This window comes from Eretmochelys imbricata, chromosome 2 (assembly GCF_965152235.1).
Source record: "Eretmochelys imbricata isolate rEreImb1 chromosome 2, rEreImb1.hap1, whole genome shotgun sequence".
In the NCBI taxonomy this organism is placed as follows: domain Eukaryota; kingdom Metazoa; phylum Chordata; order Testudines; family Cheloniidae; genus Eretmochelys; species Eretmochelys imbricata.
In genome coordinates, this window is record NC_135573.1 from 22,302,239 (window position 1) to 22,325,835 (window position 23,597).

General features: G+C 43.6%; 1 protein-coding gene across 1 annotated transcript in view; it reads left to right on the forward strand.

Moving 5' to 3' along the window:
* The window catches only part of ANXA13 (annexin A13), a 65,158-nt gene that overhangs the window by 1,267 nt on the left and 40,294 nt on the right, over positions 1 to 23,597 (forward strand). The window lies entirely within an intron of this gene.

The following is a 23,597-nucleotide window of genomic DNA, read 5'->3' on the forward strand; positions in this document are numbered from 1 at the left end:
CTACGTGCTGAGGCGCCTGCGCCTCCCTCCTACTCGCTGGTCTCCGAGCGCTCTGCCTCTGGCGCGCCGGACTAGGGCCGAGCCCAGACTTCAACGCGGCGCTCCCACGCCCCAGCCGCTGTCCCCCGTGCACCAGCCCCGCTCCAGCGGCCCCCCACGGCTACCCTCCCGGGTGCGCTGCCCCGAAGAGCTTCAGCCCTGAGCCCGTCCTCAGCCTCTGTCGTGCCTCCCTCAGCCTGACCCACAAATCTCGCTACATCTCACTCCCTGGCCCCGACCCGCTCCCCCGAAATGCTCCGGGGCTGCAGCCTCCACCCCTGCTGCCTCCACTCCCCAGTAGTGCTGAGAGCTGAGTCCTGACCGCCTCCCTCCAATGCCTCAGGTTCAGTCTCAGCTCCCTCTCTGTTCAGGTGCCTCCTGTCGCTGCCCCCGGCTGACCACTACCACAGGACTCTGAACTAGACTCCATTATTTGAACTGAGTTAGACTCACAGATATTACGGTCAGAAAGGGACCGTTAGGATCGTCTAGTCTGACCTGCACAACGCAGGCCCCAGAATCTCACCCACCCACTCCTGTAATAAACCCCAACCTATATCTGAGCTATTGAAGTCCTCAACTTGTGGTTAAAGACTTCAAGGTGCAGAGAAACTTCCCACAAGTGACCACGCTGCAGAGGAAGGCGAAGAGTGTACTCCGTGAAATTTGGTACAGGTCCTCCAGTGTGCATTTGATATAAATTAGGGGTGTCAACCATATGGCCTGCGTGATGTACTCAGATTCTCCAGAACTTAAGCTGTCTTTTAAAAAAAAAAAGGTTTTGCAGCCTCATGGCTGCCAAAATAAAGCTAAGTCTGCACTATGCACCTTTTAGCGACACAGCTGTGCCGCTACAGCCATGCCGCTAAAAGGTGTGCGGTGTAGTCGCTCTTTGTTCTCCCGCCGACAAAAAAATTCCACCTGCAATGAGAGGTGGTAGCTTTGTCAGAGGGAGAGCTCTCCTGCCAACAAAGCACTGTTCACACCAGCACTTTTCGTCGGTAAAACTTTTGTTGTTCAGGGAGGTGTTTTTTTCACACTGTTGAACTACGAAAGTTTTACTGACGAAAGCCTAACTTTCCAAATGTGAATGATTTGTAACCAAAATGTTGTCTGCCTGAGTCTGCAGATATCTTAAAACTGACAGCAATGGGAAATTTCCAGTATCCTATTAATCTGATTGGAGTGTCACTGGTATCTCTGATTGGCATGTCAACATTAGCTATTTAATCACTAACCATTGTAATGGATGGAATGGCTCAGTGGAGTGGAAGTGAAGTCCCACTTGGCTGGTAATTGTTGCATGGAAGGAAATGCAGAGGAAAAAAACAAGAGATTCACTAAGACTGAAGTGGGAGAGAAAGGAAGAAGGGTAGAAATAATCATGGCCTAAAGGCCATTCATCTGTCTAACTGACATTAGGGCACTGAACAAATAATGACTGATAACTAAACGTGTAGTTAATTCATAAAAGCCGGAACATTCTCCCATTCATCTCTATGCAAACCTACTGATGTTGGTGAGCATTCCATTGTACATTGTCACACAGAGTGAACCACTGGATCAGTGTAAATATGGAAGTCGATTGAAATAAAACTCTTAACTGCTGCATTGCATCAGGTTTAGATGTAAGGTTTTGTCAGTCCTTTAGAATTTTATAGATACTGTTATTGAGACGGACACCAACTTTCTATTTAGTAGTATTTTTCTCAAGCAGGTTGCAGATTGTTTAAATAGCCCTGTGCTCTTATTTTGAACTTCTTGAAAATAAAAGTATAGGGCTATTTAATTTTTGCTTTAGCTGTACTGTATTACTACTAAAATATATTTAAGAGATTGTTGTTTGAAATGTCATGAGCAATCAGAACATAAAAGTAATACCTGCTGAAAGAAAGGGAACACATGGTTACTCGTTCAGTTTAATGTGTCTATTATCTTACATGAATAATAATATTTAGTCAGTGATAATATTGGTAAGAAAATGAAAGCCATAACAGTAGAAAGAAACTCAACACCTTATTGGCTTGCTTTCTTGCCTTGTCCCTACAATAAATTAATGTATACACACTCATCCCTCCAAAGCAATTTTTCAAATCTTGTAATCAAGGCTTTCGTTTTTCGATGTGTCCTATCCTATCACAGGTTTATATAGTATATAAGTAACCTATGAAAAGTAATTAGTCTGAAACCCTTTATATCTTGCTTGCTATCATATAAAACATCACCTGGTACAAGTCTTAAGCTGGTACTAACTGTTTGCAATTGATAACAGCAAGAGGCCACACCTGTTGATAGGGCATGGCAATTTTAAGCTTTTGATTTGGGACCAAATACTCATGTTAGTGAACCAACATCAGTGAGTTATTCCTTTGAAAATAACTAGTAACACACAGATTGCAAAATCAGCAACCTAGAAACTCAAGCACAATGGTGGGCACAGTACAAAAGCCTCTTAGGGCTTATCTACACTGGCACTTTACAGCACTGCAACTTTCTCACTCAGGGGTGGTGCAAAAACACCCCCCTGAGCACAGCAAGTTTAAGCGCTGTAAAGTGCCAGTGTAGACAGTGCACCAGTGCCACGGAGATGGCTTTAGCATTGCCAGTGTAGACTAGCCCTTAGATTGCTTAAAAGCATTGTGTTCAAATCGTTGAGACTAATTTTCAAGCTTTACTCTGAAAAGTGGTTTTGGGCTATCAAAGCCATGATTAGAATCCAAAAATGGATTTACTTGAACATAAATGAGATTTTAACCTGTTGCAAGAATAAAGCATTATAGAAAGAAGTTTCATCATTTAGCTATTTAGTATTTTTGGTCAAGGTTTTCAAACAGTTGTTGGTATCTTTTCATCTGTGAGAGACAGTGGGAATTGCAGCCTATGATGTAGATGGTTTGCAATGTCTCATGTGACTGAATAGTCCAATCCAAGATTTCTGTGATCTTTGGCAGTTATTGCAAATATATGTGTCTTGGTTGGGAGCTGCTTGCTTCCTACGGGATCTTTTCTCTTCAAGCTGTAGGAGCCAGCTTCTGTCATGGACTTTGATACCTTGATGGAGACAGGAGACTAAATTTAGGTTCCTAAATAAAAGTCTGATTTTCAGACCTGCTGAGTTCCTTCAGCTCAGATTGAAGTCGGTCAGTCTGATTCTAATCTGAGTTAGCTAAACCAGATGTGTAAAATACAATATGAGTTCAGAAGCAGACCTGTTGGGAGTTCCAGATGCACAACACTTCCAAGGATCAGGCCTAGGGGGTATGTGCCTACATGTGTTTTCAATCTTCTCCCTCAGCTTTGGCAGCACAGCCAGCTATTTTGCTGAACTACTGTTGGCTCTCTCCTCCATGGGTGTGCATGCATGACCCCTCTGAGGGAGTACCAAAGGTAAATTAATGTTTCTTTGGACAACAGTAACTTTCACAACTATTTTCCTTGTGAATTACATGTTAGGATATAGATATTCAGGCCTGTATGCAAAGGCCTATACTTTAAGAAATTAGGTATATTCTTATCACTTAGCTAGTTATAGAGGTATAAAAGAAAGAATCAAAATCACAGTCTGCCTGTTTACGGGCCTTCTCTTACAGTGACAGTCTGAGGCCTGTTCTTAGGCTAAGATCTTTGGCTAAACAGCAGAGGCAGCCATAAGCTAGGAAGTGTGTGATCACAGCCTCACATTCCAAACTAGTCACATTGAAATAAGGCAATCTGGGGCTGTTAGAAAGGTGATCTGATCTATCATCTCCAGAGAAAGGGAAGAGCCTAGCGGATGTAAAAGGAAGTTTAGTTTGATAGTTTTCTATTCAGTAAGAACTCACTTATCAATAGACACAGCTGGGAAACCCTTATGTCTTTATAGATGTAGATGTGAAATCCTCACTTCCGTATTGTTTTGTCATTATTGTTCCCATTTTGCTGTTGTTTATTTGCATGGTCTCTGTCTGGTTCTGTGATTGTTTCTGTCTGCTGTGTAATTAATTTTGCCGGATGTTAATTAATTAAGGTGGTGGGATATAACTGGTTAAATAATCATGTTACAATATGTTAGGATTGGTTAGTTAAATTTCAGTAAAATGATTGATTAAGGTATAGCTAAGCAGAACTCAAGTTTTACTACATAGTCTGCAGTCAGTCAGGAAGTAAGGGGGGGGAGATGGGAACAGGGAATGGGGGTGGGGAAATTGGAATCATGTTTTGCTAAGGGGGGGAATGGGAATAGGGACACAGGTAAGGCTCTGTGGTGTCAGAGCTGGGAAGGGGGACACTAGGGAAGGAAACTGGAATCATGCTTGCTGGAAGTTCACCCCAATAAACATTGAATTGTTTGCATCTTTGGACTTCGGGTATTGTTGCTCTCTGTTCATGTGAGAAGGATCAGGGAATTAAGCTGGTGAAGGATTAAGCCCTCTAACATTACACAAGCTTGCCATAACAGCATACCTCACAGAACAGTCCCCTCTCTCCATTCTACTTGTGCTTCGCTGTGCTCCTCTTTTTGTCTTACTTTACATTTAATAATATAATACTACTGACTAGGTTGAGGGGCAAATTTGATGCTTACAGCTATCTATACTTTCTAAAATGCAAATTATATCATTATATCCCTTTCTCCAGACATTTGAATATCACTTGTCTTCTTAGGGTATGTCTACACTACAAAATTAGGTCAAATTTGTAGAAGTCGGTTTTGCAGAAAGCATTTTTATACAATCGATTGTGTGTGTTCCCACACAAATTCTCTAAGTGCGTGTAATCGGCGGAGTGTGTCCACAGTACCAAGGCAACCATCAACTTCCGGAGCGTTGCACTATGGGTAGCTATCCCACAATTCCCGCAGTCTCCACTGCCCATTTGAATTCTGGGTAGAAATCCCAGTGCCTGATGGGGCTAAAACATTGTTGCGGGTGGTTCTGGGTACATATCATCAGGCCCCCCCCTTCGCTCCCTCCCTCCATGAAAGCAAGGGCAGACAATCGTTTTGCGCCTTTTTTCTTGAGTTACCTGTGCAGACGCCATACCACGGCAAGCATGGAGCCTGCTCAGCTAACTGTCACTGTATGGGTGCTGGCAGACGCGGTACTGCATTGCTACACAGCAACAGTTTATTGCATTTTGGCAGTAGACAGTGCAGTATGACTGGTAGCCGTTGTCGACGTAGTCCAGGGTGCTCTTTTAACCGACCTCGATGAGGTCAGGAGCGTCTGGGCAAACATGGGAGTGATTCAGCCAAGTCATTTCCCTTTAAGTTTTCTTTCATGGCGATTCAGTCCTACCGGCAGTGCACTGTCTTTTAATCTGCAGCCAGCAGTCATAGTGCACCATCTTCTGCCGAGCACCCGGGAGATGATGATGGCTAGCGGTCGTACTGCACAGTCTTCTGCCAGCAAGATGTATAAAAATAGATGAAGTGGCTCAAAACAAGAAATAGACCAGATTTGTTTTCTATTCATTTTCTCCTCCCTCCCTCCGTGAAATCAATGGCCTGCTAAACCCAGTTTTGAGTTCTATCCTTGAGGTTTTGAGTTCTATCCTTGAGTGGGCCATTCTGTTTCTCGCAAAGCCACCCCCTTTGTTGATTTTAATTCCCTGTAAACCAACCCTGTAAGCCATGTCGTCCGTCGCCCCTCCCTCCAGCAGAGCAATGGCAGACAATCGTTCTTTTTTCTGTGCAGACACAATACCACAGCAAGCATGGAGCCCGCTCAGATCACTTTGGCAATTAGGAGCACATTAAACACCACACACATTATCCAGCAGTATATGCAGCACCAGAACCTGGCAAAGCGAAACTGGGCAAGTAGGCAACATCAGCACGGTGACGAGGCTGAGCAAGTACAGAATGGTGGTAGAATGTGCATTTGGAGGTTTAAAAGTGCGCTGGCGCAGTTTACTGACTCGGTTAGACCTCAGCGAAACCTATATTCCCACTGTTATTACTGCTTGCTGTGCGCTCCACAATATCTGTGAGAGTAATGGGGAGACGTTTATGGTGGGGTGAGAGGTTGAGGCAAATCGCCTGGCCGCTGGTTATGCACAGCCAGACACCAGGGCAGTTAGAAGAGCACAGGAGGGTGCGGTGCGCATCAGAGAAGCTTTGAAAACCAGTTTCATGACTGGCCAGGCTATGGTGTGAAAGTTCTGTTTGTTTCTCCTTGATGAAACCCCCCGCCCCTTGGTTCATTCTACTTCCCTGTAAGCTAACCACTCTCCCCTCCTCCCTTCGATCACTGCTTGCAGAAGTAATAAAGTCATTGTTGTTTCACATTCATGCATTCTTTATTAATTCATCATACAAATAGGGGGATAACTACCAAGGTAGCCCAGGAAGGGTGGTGGAGGAGAGAAGCACCAGGAGGGGTGGTGGAGGAGGGAAGGACAAGGCCACACAGCACTTTAAAAGTTTAAAACTTATTGAATGCCAGCCTTCTGTTGCTTGGGCAATCCTCTGGGGTGGAGTGGCTGGGTGGCCGGAGGGCCCCTCCCCCCCACCGCGTTCTTGGGTGTCTGGGTGAGGAGGCTATGGAACTTGGGGAGAAGGGCAGTTGGTTACACAGGGGCTGTAGCAGCAGTCTGTGCTCCAGCTGCCTTTCCTGCCACTCAACCATACGCTGGAGCATATTAGTTTGATCCTCCAGCAGCCTCAGCATTGAATGCTGCCTCCTCTCATCATACTGCCTCCACCTTTCAGCTTCAGCCCTCTGTTCAGCCCACCACTTACTCTCTTCAGCCTGCCACCTCTCCTCCCGGTCATTTTGTGCTTTCCTACACTCTGACATTGTCTTCCTCCACGCATTCGTCTGTGCTCTGGCAGTGTGGGAGGACAGCAAGAGCTCAGAGAGTGCGTTTCTTTCGCCTTCTAATCTTCGCTAGCCTCCGGGAAGGAGACGATCCTGTGATCCTTGAAAGTCATGCAGGTGGTGGAGAAAAAAAAAAGGGACAGTGGTATTTAAAAAGACACATTTTATAGAACAATGGGTACACTCTTTCACGGTAAACCTTGCTGTTAACATTACATACATAGCACATGTGCTTTTGTTACAAGGTCGCATTTTGCCTCCCCTCACCATGTGGCTAGCCCTCCTCTCTCCCCCCTCCCCTTGGCTAACGGGGGGGAACATTTCTGTTCAGCCGCAGGCAAACAGCGCAGCAGGAACGGGCACCTCTGAGCGTCCCCTGAAGAAAAGCACCCTATTTCAACCAGGTGACTATGAATGATATCTCACTCTCCTGAGGATAACACAGAGAGATAAAGAACGGATGTTGTTTGAACACCAGCAAACATACACTGCAATGCTTTGTTCTACAATGATTCCCGAGTACGTGCTACTGGCCTGAAGTGGTAAACTGTCATAGAATCATAGAATATCAGGGTTGGAAGGGACCTCAGGAGGTCATCTACTCCAACCCCCTACTCAAAGCAGGACCAATCCCTAACTAAATCATCCCAGCCAGGGCTTTGTGAAGCTGGGCCTTAAAAACCTCCAAGGATGGAGATTCCACCACCTCCCTAGGTAACCCATTCCAGGGCTTCACCACCCTCCTAGTGAAAAAGTTTTTCCTAATATCCAACTTAGACCTTCCCCACTGCGACTTGAGACCATTGCTCCTTGTTCTGTCATCTGCTACTACTAAGAACAGCCGAGCTCCATCCTCTTTGGAACACCCTTTCAGGTAGTTGAAAGCAGCTATCAAATCCCCCCTCATTCTTCTGAGAAGTGTTGTTGCTTCTCGAGCTCAACCACGCTTTAAACATGGCTAGATTTCAACAGTCTGCTAAAAATGTAGGCTGAAATTCCAAAGGTGCCTAAGGGAGTTAGGTGCTCAAATTCATTGGGACCCCAATTCTCCTAAGGTGTGTCTCACAGCAAAGAAAAAACAGCGGCTGGTCAGTTCCCGCTGACGCAGGCTGTCCTACCATGGTGGACGGAATAAGGCTGCCCTCCCCAGAAACCTTTTGCAAAGGTTTTGGGAGTACATCCAGGAAAGCCGCGAATGCCAGGGCAAATTAATCTTTAAACATGCTTGCTTTTAAACCATGTATAGTATTTTAAAAGGTACACTCACCAGAGGTCCCTTCTCTGCCTGGCGGGTTCGGGAGGCAGCCTTGGGTGGGTTCGGGGGGTACTGGCTCCAGGTCCAAGGTGAGAAACAGTTCCTGGCTGTCAGGAAAACCAGTTTCTCCACTTGCTTGCTGTGAGCTATCTACAACCTCATCATCATCATCTTCCTCGTCCCCAAAACCTGCTTCCGTGTTGCCTCCATCTCCATTGAAGGAGTCAAACAACACGGCTGGGGTAGTGGTGGCTGAACCCCCTAAAATGGCATGCAGCTCATCATAGAAGTGGCATGTTTGGGGCTCTGACCCGGAGCGGCTGTTCGCCTCTCTAGCTTTCTGGTAGGCTTGCCTCAGCTCCTTAAGTTTCATGCTGCACTGCTTCGGGTCCCTGTTATGACCTCTGTCCTTCATGCCCTGGGAGATTTTGACAAATGTTTTGGCATTTCGAAAACTGGAACGTAGTTCTTATAGCACGGATTCCTCTCCCCATACAGCGATCAGATCCCGTACCTCCCGTTTAGTCCATGCTGGAGCTCTTTTGTGATTCTGGGACTCCATCATGGCCACCTCTGCTGATGAGCTCTGTATAGTCACCTCTGCTGATGAGCTCTGCATGGTCACCCACAGCTTGCCATGCTGGCCAAACAGGAAATTGAAATTCAAAAGTTCGCGGGCCTTTTCCTGTCTACCTGGCCAGTGCATCTGAGTTGAGAGTGCTGTCCAGAGCGGTCACAATGGAGCACTCTGGGATAGCTCCCGGAGGCCAATACCGTCTAATTGTGTTCACAGTACCCCAAATTCGACCCGGCAAGGCCAATTTCAGCACTAATCCCCTTGTCGGGGGTGGAGTAAGGAAATCGATTTTAAGAGCCCTTTAAGTTGAAAAAAAGGGCTTCGTCGTGTGGACGGGTGCAGGGTTAAATCGATTTAACGCTGATAAATTCGACCTCAACTCCTAGTGTAGACCAAGGCTTAGATTGTAAGCCCCTCTAGTCAGGGCCTATGTATTTGTATATGTGTTTGCATAGCACCTAGCACACCAGGATATGTTGTGGGCTCTCAATCCAACCTTGTAGCTGCTCCTGCAATATACATAACAATAAATAATGCTTTGACCAGTCCAATTTTAAATGACTCGAGCATGGGTTCCATCACTTTTCTTCTCTTGCCTACTCCATAGCCTGATCAGTCTCACTGTCTGGAACATATTCCTCACATACAGCCTAAGTTTTGTCCCATTACAATATCTTCTCTTAATGCTACTGCACTTTGTGTTTGATTTATTAGATAATTATTTTAAATGTGGAGTAACAGATGTTTCATCACATGTGAAAATATTACCCTCTGCTTGGGCCCAATCCGGAAACTGTGAGATTCTCTTCCCCCCACACCTCAAACACACACACTTTTGGGGTAGCAGGCCTCAGGTGGTCCATCCCTCTCCCAGCCATGTGAGCTTGGGGGAGGTAGTGGAAACAGTCCCCATGTGAAGGCCAGGCAGGAGACATATTAGAGCTGGTCGGAAAATTCCGATGAAACGTTTTTTGTCAACATTTACCAATTTGTTGAATCAATTTGTCTCTGCGAGAGGTTTAGATTTTGATGAAGTTCCATCAGAACCCGGCTCTTTGGCTGCCCATCTGCCAGCCTGGCTCAGACTTGGGGCTTCCAGGGTCCACAGCTCCAGGGTAGCCCCATCAGGTGGATTGCTGTGGAGTCAGGGTTCCATTCCCTTTCACAGAGAATTTCAAAATTTTGGAGACCCTCTGTAAAACAGAATTATCTTTCTCTGTCCAGTTGTACTCCTCATGTCTGGGTTTTACTGTCTACAGATGTGATGTCGTGCCTTGTGACCTTGTTATTCAGTTTGTTACAAGTAGGTAATTTAAACCATCCAGTGGTTCCCAAACTGGGGTTCATGAACCCCTGGGGGTCTGCAGAATGTTACAGGGAGTTCTCGGGGGGAAAATTCCCAAATGGCAGACAGAGCTGTCCCTAGGGACTCCGGGCAGCACGGGGCCAGCAGCACGGAGCCCCTGGACTTCCAAGAGCTAAGCAGATCAAAGCAAGCATATCTATCACACTGAGGAGATTTAAACTTCAAGACTCCTTATAAGAAATGGAAAGGGAGGTGGATATTTTTGCTGTTTTTAAAATTAAATAGGCAGCTAGTATTGGTTTTAAAATTATTATGAACAACAAATTTTTGTTGTAGCGTGCGTTGTTTGCCTGGACTGCTCAAGACCTCAATGCTTGTGTAGGAGGAACTCTTTGAGTTGGCTTTTTAAATACCTTCATGCTGTTTCACATCTGATACTCCTTGAGGAAACATAGGAGCCCTCATAACAGGGTTATTCAAAGTGATACAGGCTACGAAAGTGAGATCTTGGAAGGGTGTTGCCATTTTCATAATGTAATAAAAATACTGTAATGTTAAATAATAATTAATTATAAACGGTGTGTAGTAAGCATGTCATAAAACCAAATTTTATATTTCCAAAATCACTGCTTTTATAATCTATACTCAGGTAAAGGAGAAAATCCCTGGAAATTTTCATTTTTAGGAGGTGGTTCGCGAGACTTGACATTTTAGTGAAAGGGGTTCACAAGTTGTTAAAGTTTGGGAACCACTGCAGTAGTCATATCTGTTTGCTCTTCTTGAGACCAAGAATCGAGCATTCTTGTAGCATATTATTTCTGTTTTGTATTCATGCTTTTTGGATTGTACCATATGAAAGATGTCTTAGCATTCATTAGATTCTTTGAACAAGTGGCAGCGATAGATGACAAAAAGGTTGTTCCCGAGAGCATGGCAGCACCCTCATTTTGACCTTAACATGGACTTGTTATATCACATAGACCAGGACAAGCAGACACAGGACACACGGATACAGCTACTAGTACTCTGGCTATATCATTGCAAGCTCCTGCATCTAGCACATGCAGCTCCACATGTCAGACCTGCTGGGAAGGACAAAACACAGTCTAAGATCCTGGCCTGATACTAGTGCCCCTTCCATCGGCAGAGATCCGCTTTGAATGAATAGGAATTGACCTTATAAGCCTGCAAAGAGAAGAGCGCATCTGGACATGAGTATATACTTGTTATCGTGGACTATGCCACCTGATACCTGGAAGCCATGGCTTGCCAGTCAGCAAATGCCAGGACTACTGCTAATGAGCTGCTGAAAGTCTTCATATGGGTAGGAATTCCCAGAGAAATCCTGACAAGACTAGGAGATAAATTTCACCTCCCGGCTAATGAGAGAGGTCTGATCTATTGAAAGTCAAAGTATTACATCTGTGTACCGTCTGGATGGCCTAGTGGAAAGATTCAATAAGACACTCAGGAGAATGCTCAAGAAATTCATTACCCAGGACCCTCAATATTAAGACCAACTACTCCCAACCCTACTCTTCGCATCAGGGAAGTACCACAAGCATCAACGGGGTTTTCATCATTCAAACTGCTATATGAGCGACAGTCAAGAGACATACCAGAGGTATGGGAAACATGTGAAAGCCAGGAGCCAAAAGCTGAAAACAGTACAATATGTTTTAAAGGTACATGGGAGACTAGAGACTATGAAGGGATACACTGAAGGAAAATCTCAAAGAAGCACAGGAACAACAACAACGACATTATAATAAAGGGGCATGAATGTGCATCTTTCAGCCAGGTGACAGGGTTCTCCTACTTCTTCCATGCTCTGAATCAAAGCTAATGGCCAAGTGGACCTTATGAGGTGGTTAAGAAAGTAGGAACCATGGACTACTTAATCAGACAACTGGGGAGGGGGGAAGGAACAACAAATTTACCACATAAATATGCTGGAGCTCTGGAAAACAAGGGAAAACTTCGTCTTGCCATATCCTGAGGAACTAGAATTGGGGCCCCAAATTAACAACTGCCTGAAAGAAAGCTTAGTGCCCCTCAGAGAGAACCTAAACCAGAAACAAAAGGAACAGGAATTCCAACTGGTATTTTCCAAAGGTATTCTCAGTTCTCTCTGGGAAGATGTCCTTGGGAAGATGTCCATCAAATTGATGTGGAACCTGGTAAAGTAATACAGGAAGGGCTGTGACCAATCCCCAACTAATTGAGGGGGATGGTTGAAAAAGGACCATGTTAAAACTCAGGGTAATAGAGGAATCCCAAGGTGACTGGAGGAGTCCTATTGTGCTCATGGGCAATGGGTATAATGGGCCACGGGAGCCTCGGGTCAGAGTAGCTCCAGCCACACTGGCCTGCCAACCCCAGCCATGAGCCGACCGGCCAACCCCAGCCAGGCCAGCCAGCCACAGCAGCCCCAGCCCCTCTCCTTTTAATTAGTTAACCGATTAAATGACATAATTTTAATAATTTAAACGGTAAACTTTTTTAATGGATATTTACATCCCTACACTCTTCCTATTTCATTTTAAGACAATGCCGTTTGGGTTACATGGGGCCGTGGCTACTTTTCAACATTTGATAGACTGATTACTCCAACAGCATAATCAATACACGGTGGCATACTTGGACAATGTAATTATCTATAGCAGGGATCTCAAACTTAAATCACCACGAGGGCCACATGAGGACCGGTACATTGGCCCAAGGGCCGCATCACTGAAACCTTTTCATACAACAATACAAAAGTATAGTAAAAAATGAAGAGTAATATAGTATGCTATTAAAAGTCAATGTATTAACTTTTTTAAAACTGTAATGCGAAAAGTCAGTGCTAATTTTGACAGTCATTCATTTTTGGCCACTTAGCCAATGAAGTGAGCTGTAGTTCACAAAAGCTTATGCGCAGATAAATTTGTTAAGTCTCTAAGGGCCACAAGTCCTCCTTTTCTTCTTTTGAAAGTGTTGTGCAAGTTTCCTTTGGATCAAAGACTCACTTGATGGCAGCCATTAACAACTTTCAGCATAAAACCCTGCATCTCAGCCCTGTCCCATCGTCCCAATGGAGTTTAAAATGTTGATACCCTGAGTAATATCCCAGACAGAAAGAAAAGAAGTAATTTAAAAAGTTAAAAATTATGCACACTTTTTAGTTATTTACATAATGATTTTCTGTCAGGACACTTACATATCGCCAACCCAAATCAATTTTACTCCCATCCAAATCTTGGAGCTTTCTATTCCCTGTCCAATTTCCTTTCCAACTGGGAGTGGCTGATTTCAGTGAACTCCTGAAGAGAGTCTGTTGATTCTGTGGAGTCTGCTAGATGGGAGAGTCCTCATCCATTCTGCTCTGTTGAGTTCATCACTGTCACGATTCTTTCAGCCTGAGCTTCTACAGCTACATTCTCAGTTTCTGGGGGCAGCCAAGCTGAGATTCTGTCCCTCTGGTACCTTCTCAGGCAGCCCTGATATTCCTGTGTCAGTACTGCCCCCAGTCCATAAGCACTAGCGTCTATGTCTAATCTGATTGGGGGGAGTGAGGCGGGGTTGAAACATGTAAGCTAAGACAGGAGCTGTCACTAGGGCCCTTTTCAACTCTGAAAATGCTAAATAATTTTCTGTTGATCACTGAAATTGTTTCCTTTTCTTGTCCAACCTGTGCAATGAATTCACAATTTTGACAAACACACAAATAAACTTTCTATAGTAGGACCAGAGCTCGACAAAACTCTGTACATCTGTGAGTGTCTGAGGAGTTGGCCAGTGTCACACAGCCTCAATTTTCTTTTTCTCGGTGGAAACTCCCTCCTCACTGATTGCGTGCCCAATGTGTATTATCACTATTTTTGGAACCGCTCCAACAGAAACTCTGGGATTTCACCTTCACCCCTTTCTCCCTTATAGTTTCCTTTTTTACTATTTTTCTAAAATATTGAGAAAATAAACAGGAACCCGCTTCTGTTTCAGTGCTGCAAGAACTTTAACAGATAAAATTTCCCCAAGACCTTCGGTCTCAAAGTAGGTATCAACCATTCCCCAGTTTTCCCTTGCCGAAAAGCTAGCATAGCATATAGCTGTTATTATGGATTCTGCCCTAGGAGGTAGAACAGCTGGCTTACTTGCAAACCAATTGTGTATAACCACTTGTTTCACCTGGGCCACATCTTTTGAAGGAATTTCTACAGACGGAATTGTAAGACACCTTTCCTGGTATTTATTATACAGTTATTAGCCATAATGATAGCCAAACCAATTATTAGCTCATCCGCTATCTCAGCTACCCAGAGTTTTTCTCAAATTCTAGAGGTCCAATTTGCAAACCCACTTTTCACATTTTTGGATAGATATGTGGTCCCCAGTCACTGTCTCCATTTTAGACCAACTAGCCAGTTCAGTTTTGGATCCCCTATTCCCTAGCATTCTTAGTAGGGCTGTCAATTAATCACAGTTAACCCACACAATTAATGCTATTTTTTTAATCTCACAATTCTCACAATTCTCTCGTGATTAGTTTTTTTAATAATTTGACAGCCCTATTTATTAGCATTTCTGGTCTAACAACTGATATGTTTGACCCAGTATTCCTGTGAATTTCACAGCTCTGATTACACATTCAATAGCCAAACTCCCGTAATTGTTGTATATCTGGATCTGTTTAGCCAGATCTAAACAAAAACAGAGGAGCTGATTCTTGTACCTCCAAGATCTGAAACTTCAGCTTGGGATCCCCCTCCCCGCCCCCATTTTCCAAACTGCCTATCTTTACTAGGCACTTGTGATGTTCTATCTGCTTTAAATTTATAACAATCCCTGTTCTAGCCATTTTTTCCACAGTATCAGCATTTAACTGAGCAGCTTCCCCCAATTTTTGTATGATTGCCAATCTCCCTTGTTTTACAAACCAAATTTAACAATGTCTCCAATCATTCAAAAATGCCGTAAACCAGACTAGAATCCTCTTTTCCATCATGCATACGAGATACAAACCTGTACTGACAGGGCTCCTGGTGATCAGCTTCCATCTTCTTCACTAGTGGCTGTTTCTTTCTCTGGTATGTAACTGCAAGAAAGGATTCAAGTTCTCTGGGAAATTTCACAGCTTCTTGAAGTGCCATTGGTCACCTTTCACTGATCGTGATCAGCAAGTCCAAGTCCAGCTGAGTATCTATAAACTGGTCCATTGCTAATTTATACTGGAAGTGCTCATTGGCATAGGGATAAGCAGAAACACAAGTCTCTATGGGTCCTCTGCCAATTTGGGTGGTGTCTCTTCTTTCCCTCTTCTTTTAGCCCTCAGCTATGCACTGGCCTGCTCAGATTGATGGCTGTCTCCAAACCATATATCAAGAGCTAGTCCCAGATGTGGATAACTCAGTCTCTTTTCTGGGGGTAAGTTATACAGCACCACCAGAGCTGGGCCACTCAAGTTGGCTGCTAGAAACTCACATCTCTGTTCATCTCTCCAACCATAGTTCATTAGGGCTATAATGTTATATTAAGCCAAATAAGCCTCCCCTGGAGTTTTTCACTCAAAGATAGTGGCCTTTTGTATTACCCGAGCTGGGACAATCCAACCTCTCTCCTCTGGGCCTCTGTGAGTTACAAACAGGGTAGAAAAGTGTTGTAAATGTCCTAATTTACCCAAGTTCTCTAGCTGGCCTAATTCCCCATGGAGACAGCTGAGTTCCACTGTGATCTGAATTCCTTCTCAAGATGAATTTTTAGTTCCATAAATCCTTGCTGCAGCTCATTCCTGTTAGCAAGTTCCAAGTGGGCCAAAGTTTTCTTGTCTCCTCAATTTCTATTTCCTGAAAAATCTTTTAGTGCATGACCATCAGGTTGCTGGTCACCTCATTGATCCATCTTGCCAGCCCAGACTGGGAATTTTATAGTGGGAATTCCCAATCCACCAGGAGAATTTGTAGCTGCTGCCCAACAAAGATTTTCTCTCCCACCACAGGACATCTCCCAGTCCCTTCCAGGAAGTTTCCAGATTTTGTTTTCATTCCTCTTGCAAAGTCTCCCGCTCTTGTTTTAAATCATTTTGGCCATCTTTGATTTCTGCAAGCACCTCAATTATTTTTTCCTCCTGGGTTGAACAGGAATACCAGCTCACAATTTCTCTCCTTGGAATCTCTAAGCCACTGTTATGCTAATGTTGACCCTTTTGCCTGTGCAGTTAGCCAATATTTAGGGCCTTGCAAGATTGTTTCCATTAGGAGGAGAAATTGATTACATGTGTTAAATATATTCTTTGGTACAATCCTGTTTATTGACAAAAAATGTATACATAGTCATGTTTCCCTGAATACAGTAGAAACAAACTACAGCAGGCATTTTCCTTGCTCAGAAATCCCCAAGCCTGTCTCTTTAGTGAGTTCTGTGCCCAAGAAACTGTGTATCTCTGTTCTTCCTGGGGTCATGCTCACAACTGCTTCTTGCTTTTTTCTAGCTCTCTGCTTCTAACATACATACAGACACACACAGCTTCAATTCAGACTACAAAGCTCAGGTTTGCTCAGGCCTCACCATGCTGCTCAGTGCCTTGGGCAGTACCCTGTATTGTTTTCAGCTATCTCACTACATGAAAGAGCTTAATTGTTCCTTCAGTTTACCTTGAATGAATGGTGATTAGCACACCCACTGGCTTTGGCCAGGTCCATGATTGTCTTTGGACTGAAGACTCCATGGAAGCCATTAACAACATCCGGTGTAACAGTACTGCTATTCATTTACAGTAGCACCATTGCTGTAGATGGCACTTATTATCTGGAATAACAGTCTGCCTCCTGAGTTTATATACTTCCTACTAGGGCAGGGGGGTGTTATACCAATAAAATAAAAACCAGCAGGATCTTATTAAAGGGAATAAGGCAAAATGCACATTTATTGTGAATCCAGAAAGAATCATAGTAAGCAGTTCGTTATAGCTATAACGTTCCATTCAATTTCATATTTATTCACACATTCATTCATACACACACACACAGGTTCTGCAAGATTGTTATCATAAAAAGAAAAGGAGTACTTGTGGCACCTTATAGACTAACCAATTTATTTGAGCATAAGCTTTCGTGAGCTACAACTCACTTCATCGGATGCATCAATGTCTGAAGTGAGTTGTCGCTCACAAAAGCTTATGCTCAAATAAATTGGTTAGTCTCTAAGGTGCCACAAGTACTCCTTTTCTTTTTGCGAATACAGACTAACACGGCTGCTACTCTGAAACCTGTCATTGTTATCATAGTTACCAGCCTTAGAGTTGCTCGTGCCAAGCCACTGGCCAGGTGGCCTGGGCATGAGGAGGGAGCAGGGCCTTGTCAGATACTTATCTGATGCTCCTGGAAGTTGGTTTGCAGAATAAGACCCCAAAGTTCTCACTTTCTAGATTCCATTTTTATAGGAATTTATTCCTATGCCAGTCCACGGGAATTGCTTCATCATGCTGTTGCTGAATTAATCAGCATATTCCTGACGGCTCCGTGCTGCCAGATGTTATCTTGTTCTTCGGTTCTCCCATTCTTGAGGCTGTTGGGTGGATTCCAGTCTGCCCTCTGGGGGTCCTCTGGTTGTTTCCACTTGACGCCTTCTTCGGCTGATCGACACTGCATTCTTAGGCTGGCACCTCCCTGATCATTCAGTTATTATCCACACCAAGCATCCATCCACATACATCCTCTATCTCTATTTTAATCACAATTGTTAACAAAGTGAGATGAATACAACAAAAGATCGGGGAGTATCTGGATGCTGTTTCTGTTGTTACAAAGTATCGCTTTGAGTCTCTCTCTGTGTGAGTAGTTGTTGTTAGAAAGTATTGCTTTGAGAACAGACTCTGTCTTAGGATGTACTAACACAACTAGCAGCATGCAAGTTTCACGCAGAGAGGGAGAGAAACAGTAAAAACAAGAGACCAAAAACCAAGAGGCCTCTTAATTAGTAATACCCTGGAATTTAAAATATGGGGAATCAAACTCATTTGTGATTTTAATACAGAACTTCTTTAATATGATCCAGCATAACAGTGGCCAACCTGAGCCTGAGAAGGAGACAGAATTTACCAATGTACATTGCCAAAGAGCCACAGTAATATGTCAGCAGCCCCCCATGAGCTCCTCCCAGTGCTTCCCGATGAAATCAATGGCCGCATAGGCTATACCTAACCTGGAGCAATTAGCAGTGCAGTGAGTGCATTCAAACCTGGAACATTCACATATAGTTCAGCAATTAAGTTCAGTACTTTTCTTCCCCATTCTGCTCCCCCACTTAATGGGTGCTGGATCACTTTGAGAGGAGCTCTGAAAAATATTATGGCAGAAGGGGGGATCTACTAAATCGCTCATGCAATGCCAGGTGTTCAAGATGTCCTTCAAAATCAGCAAAGAGGAAAATATATTATGTAACCCTTCTGCCCGTCAGAGTTGGCAGCAACAAGGGCCGGGTTCAATATCTAGCGGATCCATTCCAATAACACAATGCAAACCAGCTCGAGCCCCCACCCAGTGACCTGGGACAAATATATACCACCCCCGCTGGGCGCCTCCAAGAGGCAATACTTCCCCTCTCACAAGCACATAGTCTGAGTGTAGCAAAAAGCCTTTTAATAACAGAGAGAAACAATGTGGCATTATGTTGGGGAAACACCACCAACAGGATTCATAACACAACCCTTGAGCAAAAACCCACCCCAAGCAAATTGGGGCATGCCCCTTTCCCTTTGGTTCTTGAGTCCAGCAACCCCAAATCACCCAAAGTCCCAAAAGTCCAATGACCCAAAAGTCTCTGTCCCTGGTCAGGGCAGCCCCAGAGTTCGAAAGTTTATCTGCGGAGCTTTACCTCCCAACCTAGGTGGAGATGGGACGGGGGTAAGAGGCACCTTACATGGTCTGAAGCTGACCACCCCACAGCTCCATAGGCCTTCGCTTCGCTCCGCTCCACCAGCCGCCCCACAAACTCCTTCGCTCAGCTCCGCGGCCCACAAGCAGCTCCTGCCGTCCCACGAACTGCTCCACCAGCTGGTCCACAAACTGCTCCACGTCCCACCGGCAGCTCCCGCCGTCCTACGAACTGCTCCACCAGCCTGTCCACAAGGCACTCCAGCCAGCTCGCAAATTGCTCCACAATATATCTTCAGGCTCCCCCACTACTTAACACAACGCTCAGTGATTTCAGCTCTTAGTCAGTTCAGCTCTTTGGTGAATTCAGCTTGTAGTAGGGGAGCCCCAGTGCTGGTGCACCATTAGCCCAAAGTGAGCTCAGCAGCATGTAACTAGACTTCTAATGAAATCAAAATTAGCTCTGATATTCCACAGTGGAGAGAGGAGGAAGTGCAATTAGCATGTAAGGCCCTCACCAAGGGGCCCATGCCACCAAGTATTAATACATATCCCCAGCCTCTCTCAATTCACAGAGTTTTAAAACCCATGACCCTTGCCTAGCGAGTGCTACTTAGTTGATGGTGAGTCCCTCCATCATAACAAAAGGCCAAGTACAGTTCCAAGCACAGTTCCCATAATCAGGGTAATAACAATTTATTCTTCCTGCCCCAATAACAGAGACACTGGGGATCCCACAGCAGCCAAAGTGACCATTTGGGTAGCTATGGCCTCATTCTAGGCGGGGTGGGTGTGCCTATGCAAATGAAGTTCTTTTCCACAATTTGCCACACCTCACCACCAGATGTCAAGGTGGAGCTCATCCTGACACTGCTTACATCTACAATCTGTTTTATTCTTCAAAAATAGATTACCACAGATTATTAAATTCTGGACACAAATGTTCATTGTCACAATTCACTCTTAACTTTTTTCATGCATTCAAACATCATTAAAGTCTTTACAGAATATGCCACAGTGCACTGATAGCTGACTAAATCTTTAAAACGTGCCCTGGCATTTTAAGAATGAGCACACTGAACATTAAATAAACTACTGAGGTTCCCAATGATACTGCTAGAGTCAGTAATGCATTCTGTTACCTGCCGTGAATTTGGTTTTGGTTACTATTTTTGGATCTTCTATAAACTTAAATCCTATAAACTCCTATAAGCTTGGATTTTTTTTTCTAGAGGTATTGTAAATGCAAATGAATTTATATTAACTGCCTGTTGTTCCCTTCCTCTAATCTCTGTCTGTTTATATGGCTGTCCTCAGATTGTTATATTTGCATTATTGTGATGCCTAGAAGCCCCAGCCATGGACTAGGACCCCATTGTGCTAGGTGCTGTGCAGAATTGCTCCCAAAGAGTTTATAATCTAAGATTATTGATTATAAATTCAGTTGGAGCTGAGGGTACTCTGCATTTCACTGGGTCAAGCCACTGTGAACTCAGAGCAGGGCTCATCCCTTTTTAAATGTTTAGAAAGCACATATTGACATTTACCATAATCATATATTTTAAATAATAATATTTTTTTAAAACGGTGTGACTAATGGCCCCATCCCATAAAGTGCTGACTGCCTCCTGAAAGGCACATCCAAACTCTAGCACTTTGAAGGATTAACTGCTAAATGTTTAGGAAAATAAAGTCCATTTACATTGATGTACACACACGCCCATCTATAAATGACTCAGATTACGAAAATGTCAAAAGTTATTTATTAATCCAGGAACCATCAGGGCAGGGATTATACTTGGAAGCTATAATAAGACTCAGATATTGAAAATACTTACCTTACTGAACAACAAAGCAATTGTATCCTCCACACGTTCAAGCTAAGCAAAAATGGGCAACTTTCATGTAAGTAATTATTCCGCTTGGATTGCATTTGTGCACTATCAGTTTAAATGCAATAATATACATCTGAATTAGGATTTCAAATCGGAAGAATGTTTTTAAATGTATTGTGACTTTGTTGTGTGTACCTGATAATATTTACATCATTGCATATCCTTATAAAACTACAATTATAATATAGGTTCTGAGTGTTTTAATAGTGACTATAACACAGTTAAATAGGGGTGATATTGTAGGATTAAAAAAATGCAACAACCGGTGTGTTAAGGAAAACCTCATTGTAACCTGTGAACTTGTGTATGTACTTGCTGGACACTAAAATAACTCCATATGGGTCTAGGACAACATCTCCAATGACACAGGCCAACATTTTCAAACTTTGGCTTAGTTTGTCATTGGGTGACTAAGTAGTCATCTACAAGTGCTCTGAGACCTGCGTAGTCCACAGTGGGACCTGATCCAAATCCATAAATTGAAACCCCTTAGAATCGCTGTAGGGTTTTGACTGAGAGAATTTTGGCCAAAATATCCATGCTTAGATTCCTAATATTAGACATCTAACTGCACATGTAGGTACTGTCCGCTGTAGGTAGGACAAGATGTAAGTGACTTAATCTGCAGCATAGGAGATTTAAATTGGAGAGTAGGAAGAACTTGCTAACTACAGAGATAATTAAGCACTGGAATAGGTTACCAAGGGAGGTGGTAGAATCCCCATCACTGGAGGTTTTTAAGAACAGAGGAGACAAACACCTGCCAGGATGAACCTAGAGTGCTCCTGCCTTAGCAAGGGAAAGGGATGAACTAGGTGACTTCTTGAGGTCCCTTCCAGCCCTACCTTTCTCTGATTCTATAATTTTCAAAGAACTTCAGTGGGAGTTGCAAGTGCTCAGCGTACCTGTCATTTAAGCAAGTTGTATGGTAATAAAAAGGAGCTCTGGTTTGTATTTGTATTTTTGAAACTCACAAATTAGCACAACATTTATTTCTGCTGCTGTGTATTCTGATAGAGTTAAGTTAAACATTGATAAAAGAGCCATGTCCCAGGAGGTGCTGAGCACCTGCCACTGCCCAAGGGCCATATCTTGAGGTCTTTACTCATTATTGCCTCAGTCAAACATCCACTCCCTCGAGTGTGCCATTTGCACAAAGCTCTGTGTGGGAGCCAGTGCACTACACCAAGAAAGACTGTGAATCAATATCATTAGGAAGTGCAGATTGCTGCTCTGGTGTGTCAGTCCCTCTCTGAAGACTTGTGTAAGGGTCCTGGAGAAAGATAAATGGCCCCTGCTCATCCTCCCCATTCCTTTCTGGGCCATTTGTTCCCTAGGGGAGACAAGAAGCAAGCAGCCCTTGCTCACAGGGACTGCTATTTGGATCAGCCTTTGCATGGGCCGCACAAGGCTAGGACGGGGAGGCTTCTTGTACACACCCTGTCTCCTCCCCACACACAGACCCCTGCGCACCCATGTAAGGGCAGATCGCTTCAATTTTTCCTGAGTGAGGTGAGCCTAAAAGGGCTGATCCTGCTCCATTTGAAGTAAATGGAAAAACTCTCCTTGACTTCAGTAGGAACAGTAGAATGCCCACGCTGTTTAGGGACCTCAAGACTTGGCCCATTTACACAAGTAGGAAATAGAGAGGCTCAGCTTCCCTTGGGATTTGCCCCCAGGAGATTGGAACTAATCTTGGAAATATGTTCAACTCCTGGTTCCAAGAACCACATCTGAAACACCCTTAAAATCTGTCACTGTAAATAAAAGATTTTAAGCAAGCAGTTTGTTCTTCTCCTATTTCCACATTTCACCACAATATTTTTCATTCGTGCTTTGTGTGTTGTGTTTTAAATCCCCAGAGCAAGTCGTACAACTTAACAGAAAAACTGCGGGATTCAACAGTAGGGGCCCCCAGTTTTTCAGCAAATGACCCAGTAAGCAATTTTATTATGAGGGGTGCAAGAGGGCACACTTTACTACAGCACATGTACTCACCTAAGCCTGGCTATTTTGGACTCTGCATTATGCATTATTCTCTCTCTTTAGTTACGGTTGAGACTAATAGAGCTGAGCAGGAACCCGATTTTCCATTTTGCAGGAAATTCCATGATTTCTAATAGTTTTTCCACTGTGAAACAGAATAAAGCCCAAAAAAGCTGAAATTTCCCACAAAATGAAATTCTAAAAAAAATTAGTTTGGGGTCAATCAAAACATTTTGTTTCCATAAAATCAGAACATTAGTTCTGATTTCAACCTTTAACTTCTTAAACCTCTTTTAAATATAAAAGACAATGAATTTCATTTTGAAAATAAAAGCTGAAACATTCCATTCCAAAAATATTGAAACAGGATGTTATCAACATGCTTAATTTCAAACAGGGAGGTTCCAAAACAATTTTTTTTCAAAACATATCATTTTTTACAAAAAGGGCATTTTTCATCAAAAAAAAAGTTTCAGTGAAAAATTTCGAACCAGCTCTAGAGACTAGCATTCTTTCATAAATCTAATTTGGGCTATAAATGGGCCTGAACCACAATTCCAGATCCAAAATCTTCAGACTTCAGTCGGGTTTCACTCTCTGAACAGGATCTGGTTCCTGCTTCTGCAATTGACTGAAAAACCCTGGATCAAAACACTCCCATACTTTGGAAGTCTATAACTGTTTCCTCCTTTCACAATCTTATACCCTCCATCCTATCTGTAATTTTGATTTCCCTATTAATTGCCCCAAATGGAATCAGATGGACTAGGTGGGTGAGATGATTCGTCCAACAAAAGATATTACTTCACCCACCTCGTCTCTCTAATATCCTGGGACCGACACGGCTACAACAACACAGGATACACCAAATGCAATCAATCAGTCTA